General features: G+C 46.6%; 1 pseudogene; it reads right to left on the minus strand.

The window, feature by feature from the left end:
- Positions 1 to 1,313: 1,313 nt before the first annotated feature.
- Positions 1,314 to 1,468, minus strand: LOC129151684 (60S ribosomal protein L39-like; annotated as a pseudogene).
- Positions 1,469 to 22,112: the final 20,644 nt, after the last annotated feature.

The following is a 22,112-nucleotide window of genomic DNA, read 5'->3' on the forward strand; positions in this document are numbered from 1 at the left end:
AGCCCAAGGGGCAGTGCCTGACTGTGGTCAGCACCTAAGTTCCTCGCAGGAAGCCCGGAGTGGGCAGACAGGTGGGATCCAAAGCGAGCCCCAGAGGGCACCGAACGCTGCTGGAAAGAAGACCACTTCATTTTTTTTTCACTTTCTTTCTCTTCCTTTCTTTTTTTTTCTTTTAAAATTTATCTTCTTTACCTGCATTATTGATGTTATTATTCTAGTCTCTGTGGTTTCATGCATATATCTAATTGTCCTCTTCCCTTTTCCTACTCATTTGTTCTTTCTTTCACTACTTGTTTTTCCCCCTCTTTTCTTTCTCTCCTGATTTCTCATCTTTTTTCCTTTTTCTTATTTTAGGTCTATCTGCTTACTCCTCTATTTTCCTTTTCAAACATTTTTTTCTTTTCTTTTCTCCCTTCTTCATTTTAAACCATTTTCCTTCCCCTATTGCCTCTGTCTGGACAGTTGGGGCCTATTCCCCTAATACTTTATTCTTATTTTCTTTATCTCAGCTCTGCATTTACATATTCCTTCCCCCCTTTTTTGTCTGTGCTTTTTATTGTTTGATGTAGTACATTCACATTGTTGTGCAGCCATTACCAGCACCCATCTCCAGAATTTTTCATCTTGCAAAACTGAAGCTCTGTACCCATTAAACTAATTCTTCATTCCCTTCTCCTCCCAGCCCCTTAATTTCAGATGTGATAAGGACAGTATTTTTGGAATGATAGTGTTCATTTCTTATTTTTTATTTTTTAATTGAGTTTATTGGGGTGACATTGGCTAATAAAATTATATTAACCAATGGTTTAAGGTGTACAATTCTATAATACATCATCTGTATATTGTATTGTTTTCACCACCCCAAGTCAAGTCTCCTTCCATCACCATTTATCCTCCTATAATCTTTTACCTCTCCCACCCTCCTTTTCCCTCTGGTAATCACTACACTATTGTTCCTGTCTATGAGTTATTGTTGCTGTTTTCCTTAATCCCTTCACCATTTTCACCTAGTCCTGCAAACACCCTTCCTCCCTGACAGTTGTCAGTCTGTTCTCTATATACTATTATGCTCATTTCTTCTCTTCTTCTTCTTCTTCTTGCAGCTTAAAAGGTCTCACACATTTATTACTGAATGTAATAACCTGCTACTGCAGAGAGAAAAAAATCAACAGAGCAAAATCATGAGTCCATTCATTTTCCAATTAAAATGCCCCAACTGTCCAGACAGTAGCAATCTTTTCAATCATTTAAAGGTGTAGGCAACCTGGATACAGCATAAATAAATATGTGAGTCATCTCTCATGTGTGATTCCTCATAGGCCCAGCTTGGTTCTCCTCCAATGTCTCCTCTTTGAGTTGTACCTGATTTTATTACCAGTTTTCATCCGAATCCATTGGGAATGGGCCAATTCTGCTTTTGTTTCTTGGCCAGGAACCTCTTGATCCTGAAAGTCTTGTGGGGAGACATGGTGAAGGAGAATCGAACACACACACCTCGATGACAGAGAAAGAGCTATGTTCATTTCTTGTTGACTTTTTTTTATCCTGGTCTTAGGATATGTTTATTGATTTTGGCGGGGGGGGGGGGGGAGAGAAGTGAGAGAGAAACATTGATTAGTACACACCCCAACTGGGGATGGAACCCAAGACCTAGGTATGTGCCGGGACTAGAGATCGAACTGCAACCTTTTTGGTGGATGGGATAATGTTCTAGTCAACTGAGCCATCCAGCCAGGGCTCTTGTTGACTTTCTTATATGCAACCCTCCCTTGATTCAGGCAAGGATAGTCATTGCTTTGGGAAATGTTAGGATTATTAAAGTAGAAATGAAAGGAACAGAGTCAAATGTTAGGCTATAAGTTCAAAAATAGGGATCGCCTGGCTTTCCATAAAGAACCAGGTTTCACGGAGAGACAAATGTCTTTCCAAATTCCAAAAGCCCCCGAGAAGCTGGGGTGGCCCCCAGGATGTCCTGACTCCGATCCTCTCGTCTCCACTGGACTTGTCTTCAGGAGATGAACAAAATCAGCAAGCAGCATTATAACTGTTTTTTAAAAACGACTAAGTGCTGTTGTGGACAAGGAATCTGGATGTCTGTGTAACTTGGAAGACAAAACAAGGATGGGCACTCAGGCGGCAAGTGTCAGCGCACTTATGAATTAAACCTGCTGTTCCAAGTCTCCATCCTCGGACTGTTGGAGCAGAGATGCGTTACCCTTGCATTTCACAAGGGGCGGGGGGCGTGCTCTGGCCCACCTGCCTGACTTCCAGGTTTCCTCCTAATGCTGAGATCCTGTGACCTGTTTCAGGTGCAGCCAGAGCCCAGGTGTTGTCCCTGGAGCCTCCCCCTGGAGCAGTGGGTGAGTTTATAGTTTTCAGAGGATGGAATCAACGTGGCCACGAACTACTCATGGGAAGGGCCTGTGCGGCTTTCTCTGAGCTTCCATACACAGCAAATTCCAAAGGCTCTGGACAAAAACACAGTACGCTTTAAGCCCACACAGCCCATGACGACTGGTCACTAGTCCGTTGAAATGGACTAGTTAGTCTGTCTTGTGTCAATTTGACTAGTATACCAGCCAAAGAACTTAGAAGGGGAAGGAAAAAATTTTCTCCTCCAACAACACATATTACATTACAATAGAAATACTTTGCAGAGGAGGATAAAAGACCCCAGTTGTAGTCAGATGGCCTGACAGTCTGAATCATTAGTAATTGAATGCTAACATTTTATCTAAATCTCTTAAACTCATTTTCCCCCCTCCTCCCCGCAGTTCCCAAAGAGTGTGGTTAACCCAAACCAGCTGGAAACCTCTTCATTGTAAAATCCTGTGATTTCACTGGGACAATGTGTGTACACGCAGACCCAGGGAAAAGCCCCAGGTCTGAGAATCTACCCCTGTGGGAGGAGGGCAGGGAGGGACTGAAGAAAGGGCAGGCCGCTCGGTCACGTGATTAACAGGGTTTATTAAGGAAAACTGCGTACGAGGTGTGTCTTGGTGGTGGCAAGAGGAAGAGGCTATCCCGCGTGCTTCTTGGCAGGAGCTAAAGAATGACGTAGAGCAGGGCAGCGTGGAGGGGGGTACTGGTATGACTCATCCCAGATGAGGGAAAACGCCTTACACACTTGCCGGGACAGATGACAGCCTGTTCCAGGAACCAGCGTGCCTGGAGCATGGGGCTGGGGGGGGGGGGTGCGGGGGGTGGGGGGGGGGGGGGGGCAGAAAGTCTCTGAGGGCATTTACAGGAAGCAATCTCTGTTCAGGCCCAGATCAAGCTCACGAGTCCAGCAGTGGTCCCATCATCATAGAACAGTCTCTCCTCCACAGACAAGACACTCCACCTACCAAGAGCTTGTCTCCGTCCCTCCTCTGTACCCCTGAGGGGAGCAGCACTGGCTGGAGTCACAGCATTCAGCACCTGCCAGGCTGCCCTCCCTCATCAGCCCTGAGAGACAATGCATCACCTTGGATCCCAGGGGACCCTGCTGTAGTTGTTTGTGAAACTCTTTTCTTGTTGCTCATCTTCACGCCCTGACACCTCTTCACTCCCTTTGAGAGAAGACTTGTCCTTGTGATCAACAGTCAGGAGCCAGCAGCCCTCTGACCTGGGTGGTTTGGGAAGATGAGCAGCTGTGTCCTGGGGCCACTTCCTGCTCTGCCACCAGTACTTCCAGGGCTGCACATGGAAGGGGGCGACTACTCCTTAAACCCCCTTTTGGGGCACCGCCCTGTCCACCCTCAGGCCAGGGGGTTCGGCTGGGACAGACCCTCCTGCCCCTGTCCTGCCTGTGTCTGCAAGCTGCTTCCTCCTGGACTGAGGGGCTGAGGCTCGGGCCTTGCATCAGTTGTGATCTTTGCTTATGACCATCAAGTCGGACTTCACCCTCAGGTTGTGACCCACAGCATAGCTTCAGTCCCTCAGGCTGCTAATGAGCTGAGCCCCAGGACCAGCCTCAGTGAGCAGGTGCCCAGCCTCAGTGAGCAGGTGACCAGACTCAGTGAGCAGGTGCCCAGCCTCAGTGAGCAGGTGCCCAGCCTCAGTAAGAGGTGCCCAGCCTCAGTGAGCAGGTGCCCAGCCTCAGTGAGCAGGTGCCCAGCCTCAGTGAGCAGGTGCCCAGGCTCAGTGAGCAGGTGCCCAGCCTCAGTAAGAGGTGCCTAGACTCAGTGAGCAGGTGCCCAGCCTCAGTGAGAGGTGCCCAGCCTCAGTGAGAGGTGACCAGCCTCAGTGAGCAGGTGACCAGCCTCAGTGAGCAGGTGCCCAGCCTCAGTGAGCAGGTGCCCAGCCTAAGTGAGCAGGTGCCCAGCCTCAGTGAGCAGGTGCCCAGCCTCAGTGAGCAGGTGCCCAGCCTCAGTGAGCAGGTGCCCAGCCTCAGTAAGAGGTGACCCTCCTCAGTGAGCAGGTGACCAGCCTCAGTGAGCAGGTGCCCAGCCTCAGTGAGCAGGTGCCCAGCCTCAAGGAGCAGGCACAGATGTGCTTGGCTCAGTTCCCTGTTGTGAGCCTGGGGCTGGAGCCCAAAATAGGGGCTCAGAAACTTCTGGAAAATGATGCAGCAGATCACGTACCTCCTCATGAACAGTTTGTCCTGATTAAGCCTGAAGGAATCCATCTCACATGATCACATGGGACTTGTAAAAAAGTCCCAATTTTACAATGAGGAGACGTATAGGTGGTTTGGTTTAACCTCACTCTTTGGGGACTTGGAAAAAAGTGAGTTTAAGAGATTTGGATAAAATGTTACCATTCAGTTGAATTCAAACTGAAACAAACAAATAAAAATTAAATAGCAAATAATAAAAAAGCTAAACTAAATTCTTAATCCCCCTATCATAACCACTTTAAGATATTTTTGAAATAACAAATATAAAATTCTTCTGAAAAAGCCATCTGTCATTCTTTCTAGCTCCCCTTTGGGGAGTCCTGCTTTGCTGGGTGAGGTGAACACAGTGGCAGTCGTGTTCATTACTCTGAAGCTCCACTGTGACCTGGGCAGTTTTAGGCTCCAGTTTTATCTTTCTTCTTAAAAAAAAAGTGGCGAAGGGATATAATAGAGAATTTGTCACTTTAACCATTTGAACTGCACAGTGCAGTGGCATTAAGGACATGTCACATTACTGAGCAACCATCACCACGATCCGTCTCCATAACTTCTTTGTTGTTGTTAATCCTCACCTGAGGATATTTTTTCCATTGATTTTTAAGAGAGAGTGGAATGGAGGGAAGAGGAGAGGAGAGGAGAGGAGAGGAGAGGAGAGGAGAGGAGAGAAGACAAGAGAAGAGAGAGAGAGAGAGAGAGAGAGAGAGAGAGAGAGAGAGAGAGAGAGAGAGAGAGAGAGAGAAACATCGCTGTGAGAGATTGACTCCCGCACGTGCTTGGACCGGGGCTGGGGATTGAACCTGCAGTCCAAGTACGTGACCTTGACCTGAAATTGAACCCAAGACCCTCCGGTGCTCTGGCTGATGCTCTAACCACTGAGCACACTGGCCAGGACTCAAGAACTTATTTTTGTCTTGCAAAACTGAAACTATCTCTTTACTCTTTGTGGACATCTTCCATTTCTAAGCTCAGATTTCCACCACGCTGTCGGGGTCACAGCCTCCCTGGATGTAGCTGCTGTTTATGCAGGAATAACCAGGTCCTGTTTGCTTCCCTGGGGTCACATCATCAGGGTTTAGTGAGATCGTATGGACTCTAGACACTGATGGGCCAGCTGTCGCTTTACGATGTCAGGGAATCCTGTAATTGTAATTGTAAACCTCTTTCTGCAAAAATCCCACCAAGTCCCAGCCTGAGTTCTGATTCTGTTTTGAAGGTCTGGGGTCCAGATTTGGAACCAATCAGAATGCTCAGAAATACCCTCCAGCCCATGCCTTAGAACCTCTGGGTCCCTGGGGTGCTTTTGTCCACATGGGGACCTCAGGCCGGCATGGCAGCTCAAGTTCAGACTTTGTCCTCTGGCCCGCATGGCAGCTCAAGGGCAGCCACAGCCCGGAGGGGATGAGGAGCGCGCTGTCCAAGCTCATTTCACGGCAACTCTGAGAACAAGGGCCCATGAAAGGCTCTTCTGGCCCCTAAGAACCTGCACCTTTGGATTCGCAGTGTGGCCGCAGGAGGTGAGCTGTGGTCTGGTTTCCTCCCTCCAGCTGCCCATGGTGGGGTTTGCCAGACAGTTTCAGCCTGACCAGGGATCATGGCATTGGAGACACTTAATGCCCCTGGAATGTCCCCCAGGACTTTCCTCAGGATGTGGCAGTGAGCTCAGTGGTCCTTAAGCTCTTCAAAGTTGGCCTGTCATGATTCCTAACTGTGGCTTCAACCATTAGGAGCCTGGCTGGTCCCACAACCTTATGAACAAGTGTTGTCTTCACAGGTACATGGAACAAAAGTATAAAGACTCTTACAGTCCTTTGTTTGACTTGCCCAGCAGCCTCCCTCTGCACCTTTCTCCTAAACAGAACTCCTTTCTTGGGGAGAACTTCTCCTTCCTCAGCACAGACCCAGGGTTACCAGGGCCAGGCCAGTCACGTAGCTCTGTCTCCTCCATCCTCCATGTTTGCACAGGGACAGCTCCATGACCCAGGCTGGAGCAGTCACAGCCTGCTCCGGGTTTTCACACACAGATGCTGTCAAGGTCAAACCTCTGACCTCTGGGCTCCAGCTGTCTGGTACTTTTATCCCTGTGATGGGAAGTTCTCTTTTGAAGTGACAGACAGTGAGGCCGACATTCAGGAGGAAGCTGACACCAGAGAAGGAGGTTCCACTCTTTAAAGCAACCACAATTTCAATGTCAGTGTCACCCTTTCTAGGCACGTGTATGTGCAGTTTTTAATTTTAATTTATTAACAGTTCTTTTCTCATTATAAAAGCAAATCATGTTTATTGTCACCAATTTGGGCAAAACAGAGAAAATGATTGTTATCTTTTTATTATTTTCCTTCCTTTTTTCGTTGACCATTTTTTAAAGGCAGCCTTGAGATTTTACTAGCATGTGTTGGTCTCTTAGCGCCTTGTCACTCACAGCTCCATGCAGGTGAAACCCAGACTTCCTACTTGGTGGCCTGTGCACAGTGGTCTGTACTGAGAGAAGGGCAGGGAGGTGGGAGTATTTGGCAGGAGGTTTTCTCTCGCTCCTGCAGGACACCATTCCCTCACCTTTGTGCACAATCACAGAGCGTCCTATGTCCCCCACTGCTGACACTAAATGACTCCACTTGGGTTTTGGTTCACCCAAGGGAAATGGAAGGACCCTCTTTTCTTTAAAGTGAGAACAAGCCCTGGCTGATTTGGCTCAGTGGATAGAGCGTAGGCCTGTGGACTGAAGTGTCCCAGGTTCAATTCTGGTCAAGGGCACATGACTGGGTTGCGGGCTCAATTCCCAGTAGGGGTCCTGCAGGAGGCAACCAATCAATGATTCTCTCCCTCATCATTGATGTTTCTATCTCTCTCTTTCTCCCTTTCCTCTCTGAAATCAATAAAAATATATTTTAAAAAATAAAAATAAAGTGAGAACAAATCACCTAGGCTCTTTTTACTTCTCCACACCATTCCCAATATTAGTAATAATTTTACACCTACACAAACTGGCTGGTTTCCATCACTGGGAGATTAGGTTTAATGACTCTCTTGATTTCAGATTGGTTTTCCCACTATGAGGAGTACTGAGTGAAAACAAAACAAGAAAACATTTTTTTCCTTTGAATTAAAGACCAACATACTTATGTAACAGGCAACAATTTTTTATATAAAAAAGATAAAGGACACCAAAATTACAAATAAACTACAGAGCAACTACCATAGATAGCCTCTTGAAATCTATGTGAATAGAAATCCTGTAACTAAGGATATACAGAAGAAGAAATCTTGAGACTGGTAGAAGTGGCAGAGATGCAGAACGGGTTGGTCCCACACCCATGTATGTTGGTTAAAAATTGGGAAGGATATCCCAGCTGTGAAGGTGCCCCATGAGGAAAGGTGTGTGTGTGTCCAGACCCCATATCAGGTCCCCAGCCCAGGATTCCAGTGTCATGAAGAGAAGTCTTTGTAATTTCTAGCTGTGAAAACCAGTGGGGATTGTGGCTGAGTAAGTTCAAGGGCTTCTGGAGTTCTGCACATTTCTTTTAAATGGCCTGTGCATGGACTTACCTGGACTTACTTCCTCTGAGCTGTAGCACTGGGGCAGCTGCTTGAAAGGTGCCAGGAACATATGGGGAGGGACTGAATTGATTGGCATCAGGGTGAGAGATGGAGAGGCAGGTTTCTCCCAGAAAGAAGCATTGGCAGAGGCCATTGTTTCTTTTCTGAGCCCTCCCTCCACAAAACTGGCAGGTGGTGCATGTTCAAGTCTCCATCAACCCAGCTAACACTGTGGGCCCTGCCCTGGTGGTTCCCTGAAATCTCGCCCCAACCAACTTTTGGGCCAACTCAAGCCATTTCTACAAACTTTTCCATACAAATGGCCTGTCTTGGTTCATGCTTAAAATTTTGCTAACATCTCTCAAACAAGCCATATCTTGCTAAGCTGTATCTAGCAGCAGTTGGCCTTGGTTTGCAGCTTGGCCTCTCCTGGGTACTTCCAAGCCTAGCACAAGTAGCAACCATCTGAAGATTGCTTTGTAGCTAATCCTGGATGGCCCTAGGCAGGGAACAGATGGTGGCTGACCTTGGCCAGCACCTCCCCAGAGACAGCACCTGATAGACAGCTTCAGAAACACTGAAGCACCACCCTACAACCTTCATGAGCAACAAACTCCAGGGTGGACTCAGTGGGCATCAGAGCCCAGCTGAAGCAGTCCTGCTTTGTGGAGTCAGCCCCTGCACAGTGGTCATAGTCAGTTCTCAAAATCAATGATCTGGGTGTATATCATTCCCATTGACATGCCAAGAGCAAGCAAAGCTCAACTACATCAGGAAGGTGAACAGAGCCCACATGGAAGAAGGGGCATACCCTGAGCACACAGCTCAGGTAAGTGGGGAAGCTGCAACATGGGGCCCCACAGGACACCTACTACATAATGCCACTCTACCAAGACGGAGATGTTGCAGCTCTACCTAATGCATAGAAACACACATGGGAGGCAGCCAACATGCAGAGACAAAGAAACAAGTCTCAAATGAAATAATAGAACAAAAATCCAGAAAAAGAACTAAACACAATGGAGACAAGCAATCTACTAGATGCAGAGTTCAAAACACTGGTTATAAGAATGCTCAATGAACTTAGGGGTAGAGTAGAGGAACTTAGTGAGAATTTCAACAAATATCACACAATACAGTATGCAGATAATGTGTTGTAGAATTGTGCACCTGAAACCTATATAATTTTGTTAACCAGTATCACCCAGTAAATTCAATAAAATAAACAAAGGCTATAACACAAAACTGGAGATAGAAAACATAAAAAAAGAACCAGTCAGTAATGAAAAATACAGTAACTGAAGAATACATTACAGGGAATCAACAGTAGAATAGATGAAGCAGAGGATCAAATCAGTAATTTAGAAGATAAAGAAATGGAAAACAATCCGAATAGGAAAAAAAAGGGGGGATAGTTTAAGGAACCCCTGGGACACCTTCCAGCATACCAACATTCGCATCACAGGGGTGCCAGAAGAGAAGCAAAAACATTTAAAACCTATTTGAAAAAATGATGATGGAAAACTTCTCTATCCTGGTGAAGGAAATAGACATACATGTTCAAGAACCACAGAGATTTCTAAACAAGATGACCCCAATAAGGCTCATACAAAGACACATAATAATTAAATTGTCAAAGGTTAAAGACAAAGATAATTGTAAAAGCAGCAAAAGAAAAGCAGTTACTTGCAAGGGAGCTCCCATAAGATTGTCAGCTGATTTCTCAACAGAAACTTTGCAGGCCAGAAAGGATTGGAGAGAAATATTCAAAATGATGAAAAGCAAGGATCTTCAACCAAAATTACTCTATGTAGCAAGGTTATCATCTAAAATAGAAGGTGAAATAAAGTGCTAAAGGCGTTCATCAGCACCAAACCAGTATTACAAAAAATGTTAAAGGGTCTTCTTCAAGAAGAAGAAGAAATAAAAAGATAAAAAATATGGATAAAAATGATAATAAATACATATCTATCAACTACTATAAGTGCAAACAGATTAAATGCTTCAGTAAAAAAAAACCCATACAGTCATTGAATGGATAACAAAACAAGACCCTTACATAGTCTGTCTACAAGAGACTCACTTCTGATTGAAAGACACACACAGACTGAAAGAAAAGGAGAGAAAAAGATATTTCATGAAAATGGAAATGAAAGGTAAAAAAGCTGGATTAGCAAGAGTTATACCAGACAAAACAGACTTTAAAACAAGGACTATATTTGGGGTGGTGAACACATACTACAGTATATAGATGAAGTGTTGTAGAATTGTGCACCTGAAATCTGTATAATTTTGTTAACCAGTATCACCCCAATAATTTCAATAAAAAATAAATAAAACAAAGCCTATAATAAGAGACAAACGAAGGACAATTCTACTTCTGGTATTTATCTGAAGAAACCCAAAATACTAAATTGAAAAGACACATATACATCCATATGTTCCTTGCAACATTATTTACAATAGCCAAGATATAATAGTAGCCTAAATGTCTATCAGTAGATGAATGTATAAAGAAAAAGTGGTGCATATATACAATGGAATATGACTCAACCATACAAAGAATGAAATCTTGCCATCTGCAACAACATGAATAGATATAGAGGGTATTGTTCTGAGTGGAGTCAGACAGAGAAGGACAAATGCCAGATTTCACTTGTATGTGGAATCTTAAAAAAAACCACAACAACACAAAAGAAAAGAAAAGAAAAAGCAGAACAGAAATAGACTCATAGATACAGAGAATATTTTTATGGTTGTCAGATGGGTGGGTTGCTGGGGGGATGGGTGAAAAAGGTGATTAAGAAATACAAATTTGCAGTAGCAGAATAGTCATGAGGATGAGCAGTACAACATAGGAAATATAGTCAACAATATTGCAATACCTACTAGTACATATGGTGTCAGATGGGTACTAGATTTATCAGGGTGGTCGACACTTCATAAATTATATAAATGTTTAATCACGGAGTTGCACACCTGAAACTAATATAATATTGTACGTAAACTGTAATTGAAAAATAAAAAAAAAAATATTTTAAAAAATGAAAAAGGAAAGCTTGTGGCTCAGTTGGTAGGAGTGTCATCCCATACACCAAAAAGGTTGCAGGTTTGATTCTCAGTCAGGGTGCATACCACGGTTGTGGGTGCGATCCCTGGAAGCAACCAGTCGATGTCTCTCTCTCTCTCTCCCCCCGCCCCTTCCAATTATATCTTCAGGTGAGGATTAAAAATAAAATAAATAAATAAAAAAGAAGTAAAACAAATAACTTTTTGCTACACCCTATAGTTAAAGTAAAAATACTTGTATTACTATTTATGTATATGCACACTCATACATATAGTCATATGATATAACATTAAATTACATGCTTCTCATGACTGAAGAATTCAAACTTGTGTGGACAAGAGACTACTCCAAGGTATGACCACTGACTGACCCTCAAGCTAATGCCAGGCCAGAGGGAGGTTGTTTGTCATGGACCCCCTCAGAGACTGATTGTAAAGTGTTAATTCTGAGAGAATCTAGTAGTCCTCCCCTGCCTCCTGCCTTGTGCTGGTTCCTGAACAGGTTGTTATCAAGACCTGGCCAAGCATGTAAGCTAATTCCCTGTACCTGTTAGCATTCATGGACTAGAACCTGTGACCATCCCCTTCTTTGCCTTCTATAATTCTTTGGCACCTGCTAAACAGCCTGGGGGTCCATTTTGTCTCGCAGTCATCCAAGATGCCAGTTGTATGTAAGTTTCTCTTAATAAACTCTGTTAGTTACCAGACTGGAGTGGCCAGTCTCTTAAGTTTTATTTTAAATTTAATTTTTTATTAAATTATTGGGGTGACACTGGTTAATAAAATTACATAGGTTTCAGGTGTACAATGATATAATACAACGATTTTCAATCTTTTCACCTCATGGCACATATAAACTAATAACTAAAATTGTGTGGCACACCAAAAAAATATTATAATTTTTGCCGACCTGGCAAAGAAAAATAGGTATAATTTTGATTCACTCACACTGGACCGCTATTGTGTTGGCTGCTGTCATTTTTTAATTTGACAATCTAAGGGAAAGGAGGTCAATGCCCCTGACTAAATACTCAGGTAATGCATAGTTTAAAAATTCTCATGGCAAACCAGTTGAAAATTGCTGCTATAATACATCACTTGTATATTGTATTGTGTGTTCATCACTCCAAGTCAAGTCTCCTTCCATCACCCTTTATCCTGCGTATACCCTCTTCTACCTCCCCACCCCTTCCCTCTGGTAATCACCACACTATGTCCTCAGTTTTTCTTTGCCCTCCACTTATGGTGGTAGATTATTCTGTCCAGGGACCTTTCCTTGGGTCGGCGTGTACTAACATAATGTTCCTTTATATGAATTTAAAACTCTATCACAATTTGAAATCACTGCAAGAAAACTTGCTTTACGTTCTTTCTCAGACTTTAAGTATACAAAGTTATCAGACTAGGACGAGGAAAACCACCTGCGATGCACCAGTGACAAAGGACTGCCACGAATCACGCGCCAGGGGTCTTCTGGGCTTGCACACAGGCCTTTGGAATCCTACAGCTGTGTCTGTCCACCCTCCACCTGAGGTGACAGGAAGTGACAGAGCGTGACGGTTTGTAGTTCCCATGCGGACATGCGCATTGATTTCACACAAAAGCGGACGAAAGCATGTCTTACCGTAGCAACAACACAGGCCATGAAATCACTCTAGGGGCAATTCCTTTCTCCCCTGTCCTTGCAAAAAGAAACAAAAATCTCCCCCAAAACCTCGGGGTGAAGCACGTCTGGTGATGATCAGCCTACAGCAAGGTACAGAGAGGGAGTGTTCTCTTCGTGACAACTCCTGGCTGACTTGGGTCGTTTCAAATACACCCTCTTTTGTAAAAGGCACTCGCATATTGTCTGTTTATAAGTAATACACTGGGGTTCCATATATGGGAGTTTTTTCTACAGATATAAAAGACATAAGCTCAGACAAGGTATAACAAGGAAAAGAGTATAAAGAATACACATGTGGAATAAATGTGCTCTTTAAAGAACAACCAATATAGTAGTGAAAAATACATTTGAAGTGTTAGGAATTCCCGTGAAATGATCAATGAGGAGCAAGGTGCTCGAGGCTGTGAGATGGAGTACAGAGAAGAGAGACACCAACCTTTCAAGTGGCCGAAGGAGAGGATAAGGTCGGCTCTCCCATAGAAAGACCATTCACATACATTAGAATGTGTGTGTGTGTGTGTGTGTGTGGTGGGGGGGGGGGGGGACAGGGGGGCAGAAAAATGGGTGAAGTGGGAGGAAGGGTGGGCATAGGAGTGATGACCTAGAATCTCAGTGGGAAAGAGGCGCTGCACCCCCCTTGCTACTGTATCCAAAGAGACACTGCCCCAGACGAAGGCTGCCCTCACCGAGACACAACTGAACTCGTAGATTAGAAGATGTGCCCGGTGGCAACTCCAGACGTAGGCCCCCTGGCCATCGCCATCAAGGTTGACTTTGAACACAGAGGGCACTTAGAGTAGAAAGTTCGCCGCGTCCTAGGCGCCCCGGTTCCCACAGTTTGGACATGAGGTTGCTGGCCACGCTCTGGGGTTAGGTGGTCTGTTCTGGAGCAGGAGGAACTACTTGGTGGTATTGTACTTGCTACAAAGTGAGGAAGCCCAAATTCATCACCCAAATTTGGTCACCATGGGATGGGTCTAGTGGCTGACGGAGTTTCCTCCAGGTTCAGATGTGAAGTGTGGATGTCCATCCCCAGGCTGGCCTGAGAGCAGATGGGACACTTGAAGCTCATGCTGCTGCCAAAACTTTCCTTGCACCCCTGGTGTTAGTTAGGGAGGTCGCCTTATGAGTCAGCGCCCAGATCCGGAGCTCCCGGTGCTCCCTCAGCTGCTGGGTGCTCAGGAATTTGGAGCTGTCAGCCGCCGGGCATCATGGTGATGATGTTCTCCATGGTGCTGCACAGTGAATCCAGCAGGAGGCAACACCGATCTTCTGTCTCCGGAATGCACGCCTGGACCTCGATGCCCTGTCCATGGGTGACCAGGGGCGCCAGCAGCTCGGCTCCCCCTTGGCATTCTTGCAGCTGCTCACCCAGAGGTGGATGTCCCTGTCTAGCTCAGTGCCCTGCTGGTGGATCAGCCCCCAGAGGTTCACCTGCACCTTGTAACAGATGCCGCACGTGAAGGGGTGAGGTGCTGCAGGCACGGTGTGCACACCCCCAAAGACCTTCACCCCGTCCTCCTCATCCGTCCAGGGGCTGCAGGTGTGTCTTGATCAGGGCAGGGATGCCCACCAGGGCCTCGCTGCTCAGGTCTCGGGTGCAGATGCCCTCGGCATGTAGGGTCTGCAGCAGCTCCTCCATCACTGCTGGGCACCAGGAGCCAGACGTCCAGGGTGTAGCAGCCCCAGGACAATGCAGAGCCCATGGGGTCTGGAGGGAAAACAGCTTCTTTATGACTTTGGTGCAGAGCAGGCGGGGGTCCAGCAGCCGCATGTCCTGGACTGCTTCTTTCTGCACGAAGTGGATGTGCCAGAGGGGACAGCAGGAGGTCACACATAGGAACGTACATGGACAGAGGCACCAGCTGCTCAGAGCACTCAAGGATCTGAGCAGTGACAAGATCTGTGGGGATGTGACAAGGAATGGCCCAGGGCATTGGTATGGATGGATCTCAAATATCAGTCCTAAGCCAAAGATCCAGCTTGTGAATGTCATAAGAGAGATTCTGAAAAACTGCCTCTGACTCTTAAGAAAGGTCAATATGAGAGAGAGAGAAAGAGAGGCCAAAATAAGTGATTTTTGACTGGATTCTGAATCTCAAAATAAATACATGAATGAATAAAATAGCCATAGAATAAATTATTGGGAAAGTGGAACTCACTTGAATGAGTACCATATATCCTACCTAATAAAAGAGTAATATGCAAATTGACCATCACTCCAACACACAAGATGGCTGCCCCCATGTGGTCAAAGATGGCTGCCCCCATGTGGACACAAGACGACCGCCACAAGATGGCCAGCAGGGGAGGGCAGTTGGGAGGGACCAAGATGGCCTGCAAGAGAGGGCAGTTGGGGGCGATCAAGCCTGCAGGCGAGAACAGTTAGGGGTGACCAGGCTGGCAGAGGAGGGAAGTTGGGGATGACCGGGCCTGCAGGGAAGGGCAGTTGGAAGGGACCAGGCCTGCAGGGGAGGGCAGTTAGGGGAAAACAGGCTGGCAGGGGAGCAGTTAGGCATCAATCAGGCTGGCATGGGAGTGGTTAGGGGGTGATCAGGTTGGCAGGCAGAAGCAGTTTGGGGCAATCAGGAAGGTAGGCAGGTGATCAGTTGGGAGCCAGCAGTCCTGGATTGTGAGAGGAATGTCCGACTGCCCGTTTAGGCTAGATCCTACTGGGATCGGACCTAAATGGGCAGTCGGACATCCCTCGAGGGGTCCCAGATTAGAGAGGGTGCAGGCTGGGCTGAGAGACAACCCCCGCCCCCCCATGCACAAATTTCGTGCACCGGTCCTCTGGTTTAATAATAATATGTCAATGTTTCTGCATCTAGATACTTAATTCTATTGTAGTTATGTGGGATAATGTCCTCCTAAGGAGATCCAGGATAACTTATTTAGGGCTGAAGTGTCTTGATGTTTGCAAAGTAAATAAACAAATAGAAGAGAGAGAGAGAGAGAGAGAGAGAGAGAGAGAGAGAGAGAGAGAGATACAGCAATGTAGGAACATGTAAACACTTGGTTAATTTAGGCAGAGAGCATGTGGATTCATTGTACTATTCTTGTAACTTCTCTGAAGGCTTAAAAATTACAGAAAAAAGATTTATATTGTTATAATATTACACTGTTATATGAAATTTTAACACATATACATTACAAAGGCCTGGAAGTAAACACCATGTAACGGTGAATTAGCCTTGGAGATGGGGGAGAGGAATGAGGCTACAGGTGATGGTCAGAGGGGACTGTAGCTTTATATGTCAGGTTTATTTCTTTTTCATTTTTAATTTTTTTTTTATTGATTTCAGAGAGGAAAGGAGAGGGAGAGAGAGAGAGAGAACATCAGTGATGAGAGAGAATCACTGATCAGCTGCCTCCTGCATGCCCCCAACTGGGGATCAAACCCACAGCCCGGTATGTGCCCTTGACTGGAATTGAACCCGGGACCCTTCAGGCTGACACTCTATCCATGGAGCCAAACCAGTTAGGGCAGGTTTGTTTCTTTAAAAAGCAAAAGTCAGAAAGAAAAAATAATGTGACAAAAATAGAAGCACGTTCCCCTTTGAAACACTTACCTCTAACCCCTTCCCTCCCTGTCTGGGCTAGTTCTACAGATAATGCTGATCCAGGGTGGACTCCATTCTCACCTGGCGGCTGAGACGCTGGGTCTGTCGGCACCCAGAGTTCCTTTCTGCTCGTCGTCTGGTTTAATCTTTGAGATGCCCTCTGAACATGATTCTTCTCCAAACTGAGCCTCAGAGAGAAAATTCCTGGAGGGCAGACAGAGTATGTATATCTAGATACGGCATTTGTGGAGCACCATCTGCTTTCAGTCCTAGACGCTGCCAACTCCTCAGGGCCATGGAAGACACACTGGTAACCTGTCCATACCCAGGAGACTATGGAGACAGGTGACTAAGCAGAAAAAAGGCATCAGAAGGTGATATTTGCATAAGATCCAAAGGTTAGTTCCTAGCGGGCAGTGACAGTACTGGAGAAGGGATTGGTGGCCAGTCATAGTGGAGCCACCTTACTTAGATTTCTATTCTTTTCCCCTTCCTATGTTTAAGTTCTCATTTATTTACTTACTAAAATCTCAGGGACATGGAGGAATGTGATGCCAAGTTAAGTGAATTATAGCCCTGGCCAGGTAACTCCGTTGGTTAGACTAGAGCATTGTCCTGATACGCTAAGGTTGCAGGTTCAATCCCTGGTCAGGGCACATATAAGAATCAACCAATGAATGCATAAATAAGTGGAATAACAAATAGATGTTTCCTTCTCTCTTTCTCTTCCTTTCTATCTAAAATAAATTTTTAGCCCCAGCTGGTTTGGCTCAATGGATAGAGCATCGGCCTGCGGACTGAAGGGTCCCGGGTTCAATTCCAGTCAAGGGCACATGCCTGGGTTTCTGGCTTGATCCCCAGAAGGGGGCGTGCAGGAGGCAGCCGATCAATGATTCTCTCTCGTCATTGATGTTTCTACCACTTTCTCCCTCTCCCTTCCTCTCTGAAATCAATAAAAAATATATTTTTAAAAATAAAATAAAAATTTAAAAAGTGAATTATGCGCTAGGATCTAGAGAGTTGCTGGTTAAATACCAGAAGGCAAGATAATGCTGTGCCAAAGGAGTGAGTTCGTTATTATGGTTAAAACATTTTTAATACCCAGCAGCATCTCATCATGTGAGCTTCGATTCTCCCCCTTCCCCCATCCTTGGATTCAGTCTCCTTCCAGTATGGCTGCAGGGGCCAGCAGATTAGCCAGTAGTTTCACTGAAATTTAAAAAATTCCGGGTCCCTGGCTTCTAGACTCAATTTTAATGTCAAGCCTCTAATATCCGTACAAACTGGCCACAGGGTCAGACCAGCACCTGGGCCTGGAGAGGCAGCTTCATCCGCTGACCTGGGGAAAGCGGGCCTAGTCCCCGCTGGGCAGGGGGCGGGAGAGATGCGGCTGCAGCTGCGGTGTGAGAGCAGAGGAGGAGCATGGAAGGCTCGCTCCGATCTAAGAAGATGAACGGAAGCCTGAGCTTTCGTGTCAGGAAGAGAACACGCAAGTGTCTTCGGCGGGCAAAGTGAGAATTCAACTTATTAGCATGTGATACAGAGCTGCAGGTTTCAAACTTGTTTGACAGATACTACGTCACACTTAATTTATTTATTTTTTGCATGATGACCCTGTGCACATCCATGTTTACAAATGAAACAAAAATCTTCCAAAATACTTGACTTGAAATGCACACCGATATTTTCCTCATCACTCTACTCTTTTCCTCTCCACCCCACTGGAGAAAGGGTTGGGGAGCCCCCTAAATGGAACTCATGACCTCGAGTGGGTTACAGCTTCTGTTTCAGAAACATTGGTCAGGGGTAGGATGATGAGCATCAAAAGAACAGAAGCTAAAACAACCAAAAACCCGAGGATCTACTGTACGACATGGTGACTGTCATTGACAACACTTTATTACAGAATTCACATTTGTGAAGAGAGTAGAACTTTAATTTTTTTCATCAAAAAAAAAAAAAAGACAAATACGTGAGGTGATGAATGTTTTGTTTTCATTAACTAGTTGGTGCAAATCCTTTTTACAATGTAAATATATATGCAATCAGCACAATGTACACTTTAAATGTCTTAAAATTTTATTTGTCAATGATCCCTCAATAAAGCTGAAAACAACAACAACAACAACCATACACAACAGAACCCACTGAAAGAAGTTATGTGTGGCCGGGGTGCGGGGGGTGGTGGTGGTGAAGAAAGAAGTCAGAAGACTGCTCCTTTTTATCCCGTGTTCTTCACTTCTACGTGATTTGTTAATATGTGCATTCATTGCTCTGATAAAAATAAAAATTACAGCAAAAAAGTCAACCAACGGAACTGCTTGAATTCCGTTCTCTGGTTCACGTAACGCTGGTTGGGTTTCTCCTGAAGACGGCGGCCGCCCGCACCCGTTCCTGAGCTCTTCCACAACATCTTGTCTTTGTCATGTCCCGACCCGTCTCCAGCTGGAGGAGGAACAGTCATGACGTCAGCATGGGTGGCAGTTGAAGCGGCTTCTTTATCTCGCCATCGAGGCTGGAGGCAGAGCCAACGGTGCCAGAGGCAGCCCTCCTTCCTGGCCGCCTCTCCCTCCCAGGCTCTCAGGGGATATTGCTCAGAGTTGGGTCTTTGGGGCAGGACTGTGCGATCCTGAGCAAGTCCCTGCAGAACCAAATGAAGAGCTGAGCCTCAGGAAACCTTGGGAGAGGAGACCTTCTAGTAGGAAGGAGGAACAGGGAGCCACAGCTGTCAGTCAGCAGCTGTAGGATCTGAACATGGCCTACAGGAGGGGCTGCAGGCCAGCAGGAGGGCAGCCACGCCCTTGGGGACATCTTAGGTTACCTATGGCTCTTCTGACACAGGAGACGTCAGGAAGCTGAGCCAGAAAATCACTTGGTTCAGCTGGATCTTGTCGGGGTCTTCCTGACAAAAACCAATGGCATGGGCCAACGGGGGCTCATTTGCAGCAAAAGAGTCAGAGAATTCCTACACACTGACCCCACAAACTCCTACTGAGAAACACCATCCCCCAACTTCAATCACAACTTTTCCTAGTATTTAGGCTTCCCAGTAGGAATAATGACATCCATAGCATCACCTGTGTGGTGGTTCTACGGATGTGTGGATCTGCCTACGTTAACACTGACATTATCTCCATATCTGCTGGTATGACTGTGTCTGCTCAGATCCATGACCTTTATCTATACATCTAAACGTCTACTTATATCTGCTTATCTATTTTCCTAAACACCTTTGTTATCATATCTGTGTCTTGATCTCTATCCTATCTACTTACAGTACCCTGGAGTGGTACACACACACACACACACACACACACACACACAAACATTCCCCCATACCTGTATATATGTGCATCTTATAAACATACATGGAAATGTCGCTCTGACGTGTAATTTTGGTGGAATAGGGATGAAATTCACCTTCCACATGTGAGTGAGTGACCGGGGTTCAGGTTGGTCAGAAGCCCGCAGGCTGCTGTGCACAGGTGTAAGATGCATTAGTTGATTAGCAATTTTGTACATGAAGGATGTGGGTCATATGTGAGGAGGTGACATCTAAAAGGCCACCCATTCTGGGGGAGGCAGCAAATGAGGCAATCAGGAGAGAAAGACTGTGTGTCAGTGTGGAGGGGGCAGTTGCTCCCCCACCTGGGAACTGGGGCTGCTGCAGGTGTTCCTGGAGGTGCCTGTGGGTGAGAACTGAACCCGGAGATCCTGAGGCACCTGGGACCCTCTCGTGACCATCCGGACACACAGACACTCGGCCTCTACGCTGCCACACCCACCAGGATGGTGACCACCCATTCACTGGCCTCGGGCAGCCAGGTAGGACCAGTTAAGTTACAGTCTTTCAGCCTCCCTTTTCCTATTTGAACCTTTGTTTTTATTTTATTTTTTGCTAGAAATTCTGAGTCAAGAGTCATTTGGATGATCCACAGCGCTTGTCTAGAGCCTCCTCCTGGTGCACAGACAGCCTGGGGATACAGCCCTCTGAGTCTGTCAGCTAAGCCCTTCCTGTGAAGAGTTCTAGAACACAGACACAGGCCCTGGGGGCCCTGGGGGCCCTGGGGGCCTGACCTGGGACAGGGAGAGGGCCGTGGAGGAGCAGGAGTGAGGCAGGCATGGTGGCTGCTGAGGCACGCTGCTCCTCTCTCCATGCTGCAGGGCCAGCTTTGCTCTGGGAGCTTGGGGGAACACTTGACTTTTGGAGAGCAAAATGCACATGGACTTTAATTCCAGTTCCTTAGGGCCAGTGGTTCTCAGAGTGGGGTTCCCAGGCCACCAGCTGCAGCACACTTGGGAACCCCCAGACCTGCTGAGTCAGAAGTTGAAGGCGAAGCCGCCATCTGTGTTGGCACAAGTCCTCCAGGGCACTGGTGAGTGAGGTGGGCTTAAGAACACTGCTGGAGGTCACACACACTGACCAGCTACTTCTCACGGGTTCAGGGTAACAAAAGGAACTTCATGAGAGGCTCCCAGGTGCCTTTTTCTGAGTGCCTCCCTGTGCCAGACACCATCCCAGGCCCTCAGATAACCACCAGCTCATAAAATGGTCAGAGGTGGGAAACTGAGCCTCAGAGAAATTGCGCTATCCCGGCTCCAATCTGGGTCTCAAAGGCAGGGGCCGGTGTTCAAGTGGCCTGGACCCAGCTGGGGACCGCAGCTCAGGGTGCTGCGTGGAGAACTTGGAGGTGTGGAGGGAATAAACCCTCCTGGTAGCATTTCAAACTGCACCCCCTGTGAATGTTTGAGAGCAAAGAACAGACTTGACATATAGCCAATGAAAAATTAAGCTGTGTGTCAGTATCAGAGTATTAGCTATGAGTGCAGATGCATTTAAAAATAATTCTTCTCATACTTGGGCACAACAAACTGCTTGTGAGATGGTGTTTTATGAGATTCCCATCCACGTGGACGTTTAGCTCTACTTTAAAACATGTGTTACCTTACTCAGCAGTCACTTACTAAGCACCTGCCGTGTGCTCATGGCTGTGCTAGCTGCCAGGGTCTTTATTTTACTTTATTGTTCTTATTAACCTGTCATGCTCCAGCCCTGGATCACTCGCAACATCACTCCGCACTGGAGTTTCCTGTCTTATGTTTAGCTGTGACAGCCAAGGCACCGGGCCAAGGCAAACACTGAGATCACCTCCCGGTCTTCCTCCTACCTCTGCAGGCTGTTGAAGGGGAGGTGGTGTGCCTCTCAGAACAGGGGGGCGGGAGGGAACGGGATAAACAGAGATTTGCAAGGTGAGGGCAGAATCTCAAAGCGAGGTCAGCCAGTGAGGTCAGTGAGTTCCAAGCACGGGGAGTGTGCAAAGAGAGCCATTCCCAGTAAGTGAGTGCGCGGTCTCCAGGGCGATGCTCAGCGGGAGCGTCTTGACTTAACGTAGGTTTTAAGTCATTGCCGCAGAGAGGCAAGGAGGAGAGGCCCCCCTGCTCCGGACTCTCACGGACACGGGGCCCCTCTCATTTCAGCCCCGCCTGTGTCCTAAGCACATGAGGCGGATTGCTGCCCGTGGTGGCATGTCCCCAGGGACTGCAATGTGTCTCAGACACGCGGTTTGAGCCGTCATCCCAGGGCTTGTGCTCATCCCTGGATCAGTCACAAGCTCACATGCTGTTTGCCCAGAACTAATCGTCCAGGAGAATACTGCTCTGCTGGTTTCAGAGCTCGGCT

The sequence above is a fragment of the Eptesicus fuscus genome, chromosome 15 (assembly GCF_027574615.1).
Source record: "Eptesicus fuscus isolate TK198812 chromosome 15, DD_ASM_mEF_20220401, whole genome shotgun sequence".
Taxonomy (NCBI): domain Eukaryota; kingdom Metazoa; phylum Chordata; class Mammalia; order Chiroptera; family Vespertilionidae; genus Eptesicus; species Eptesicus fuscus.